Below are 2,944 nucleotides of genomic sequence, written 5' to 3'. Positions count from 1 at the left end.
TCAACGAAATGTGATTGATATGGGCTTTCGGAGCCGGAGGCCCACTCGTGTACCCTTGATGACTGCAGGACACAAAGCTTTACGCCTCACCTAGTCCCATCAGCACCGACATTGGACTGTTGATGACTGGAAACACGTTGTCTGGTCGGACAAGTCTGGTTTCAAATTGTATTGAGCGGATGGACGTGTACTGATGTGGAGACAACCTCATGAATTCATGGACCGTGTCTGTCAGCAGAGGACTGTTCAAGCTGGTGGAGACTCTGTAATGGTGTGGGGTGCGTGTAGTTGGTGTGATGTGGGACCCCTGATTTGTCTAGATATGACTCTGACAGGTGACACATAGATAAGCATCTTGTCTAATCACCTGCATCCATTCATGTCCATTTTGCATTCCGACAGACTTGGGCAATTCTAGCAGGACAATGGGACACCTCACACATCCATAATTCCTACGGAGTGGCTTGAGAAACACTCTTCTGGTTTTAAACACTTCTGCTGGCCACCGAACTCCCCAGACATGAACATTATTGAGCATATCTGGGATGCCTTGCAACGTGCTGTTCAGAAGACATGTCCACCCCATTGTACTCATACGTATTTATGGACAGCCCTGCAGGATTCGTGGTGTCAGTTCCCTCCAACACTACTTCAGACATTAGCTGAGTTCATGCCACGTCGTGTTGCGACACTTCTGCATGCTCGCGGGGGCCCTACACGATATTAGGCAGCCGGCCGAATTGGCCGAGCGGTTCTAGGCGCTACAGTCTGTAACTGCGCGACCGCTACGGTCGCAGATTCGAATCCTGCCTCGGGCATGGATGTTTGTGATGTCCTTGGGTTAGTTAGGTTTAAGTAGTTCTAAGTTCTAGCGGACTGATGGCTTCAAGAGCTAACTCCCATAGTGCTCAGAGCCATTTGATTTGATATTAGGCAGGTGTACCAGTTTCTTTGGCTCTCTAGTGTGTAAAATGGTCTTCACTACCATTAAGAGCGTTATTTATGCCGCACTTCTTCAAAGACACATTTGTTTGATTGTAGGCCATTTTGAAGCTCCCTTCAACGTGAATTCATGTTGGGTCTCATCTATCAATCATTTGTTCAATTCCTCCCTCATATACACTTTAAGTGGTTTATTTATCGATACAGCAAGAGGTTGCAATTATGAAGTGAGTCCTCTCAGAATAACAGCAAGTTCTGTACTTCCCTCACTCAATTTCTCTTTCACGGGATTTTTCAAATGACTACTGAAGTGATCTATCACAAGAAGAGAACGCTTATTCAATAAAGCACCTTTCTTTCCCACACTCTGTTAATCCATAACTTCATTCCACCCTCGTCCCTCCAACCTTTGTCATGTACGCGAATACCACCAGCTGGCGGCATTTCAAAAGGTTTTAGCAGTGTTTTTCCTTTGAAAATAATCGTTGGATTAACTTTATAGTACCGTCAGCACATCACGAGAGGACAACAGTGTAGTGCATTTTTTCATTTCCCCTTGTATTTATAGTTACAGTTTTAGCACCCTTAATGGGAAAAGTTATTTTACTTGGCACATCAAATGTCAGAGGAGTTTCGTCCATATCCTCTATGTGGCTTAGTTCCACCCTGGTTTTCTTTCGATATTGAATAGTAAAGCGAAGGAAAGATAAAATATTCTCTCCAAAGTCTTGTGGCATCTTCTGAGATTTTTGACTTTGTTCGCATCCTAAGCCATGATGCTTCTGCCGAAAAAGGGTACATAAAAGAAACAGATGTACTTATTTGTACTCTAAATAACGTAATCTTCATGAATTCTTCCATAAGTAATTTATATATTGCTTCTAATGTTTTTGGAATAATATGTGACATGCTGTATTGTGGGATTAGAGTACTATAGTGCAAGATGGAACAGCTTCTCTCTGTCGTTGAGACGATCTTTAGCGGGAATAGCATCCAAGATTCAAATAATGAAACACCGCACCAGTTATGTATTTTCATGGTCAGCACGATGCATTCCGACAATTTATTGTAACAAACAAGTGCAAGTTACATGGGTAATTTATTCGAAGTTTCGGAAAATTGGACAATAGAAATCTGCCCGACTGCAGTAACACAAACACGACATAAAATACCTAAGTAAATATTTACTCTGGATAATGAGAATAAATTCTCGAAACGCGCCGTGTTAAGCAGAAAATGGATGGCACAGTTTCAGGCTTTCAGAAAACATCGACTGTGATGAACGAAATTACGAAGTGGCATTTCATTAAGATCTGAAGAGAATGGGTACCAGAGGGGCTTCCTCATTCAAGGAAGGATGAGGCAGAGTAGCGACAGTTCGGAAGACAGCCAATACGGTAATAATAAGAAAATCCGCGTACAGGGACTCCTCAGAGCTATAATCTTGCAAACCGATTTGTGTCTTAGATGCATTAGCTAATGTCTACAAGAGGCTGCTGTGCGATCGCTTGTAGTCAGACACAGTCCTTTGGGGCTTTGGCCTGCATCGATTTGGCTTTCATGAAGGAAAAATCAATCTATGACGCTATAAACACAGCAATTATAATAGTTTCGTAAACACCACAAAAATACGCATTTGCAAACCCTTAGATATTGCTCACGTCTTCGGTTATCTGTGTTGACCTTTAACGTTCACAAGGCTAGGAAATTGGAGGTACCTGAGGCCTTGCACTACAGTTTCATGGATTGATGTAGGGATGCCTCCATGTTTATACTGACACACATTGTGTGGGGAATACAACAGGCACGCTTATTGGTGCATTCACGGTGCTAGAAAAGTTCATCATACTTACTTGTACCTTTGGTGAATCGTGCAGTGTAGCACGTGCCGACTGCCTGTACATGTAGCCTGAAAACATCTCGGCAGGTGCTGTTGCCTACCTGAAATTTCGACTGAATTCTGATTGAGTAGCCTGAGTCTCTCCTTTCTTTCTTCTTCATG

Source organism: Schistocerca gregaria, chromosome 10, assembly GCF_023897955.1.
Source record: "Schistocerca gregaria isolate iqSchGreg1 chromosome 10, iqSchGreg1.2, whole genome shotgun sequence".
Lineage (NCBI taxonomy): Eukaryota > Metazoa > Arthropoda > Insecta > Orthoptera > Acrididae > Schistocerca > Schistocerca gregaria.
This window is presented reverse-complemented; position numbering follows the sequence as displayed.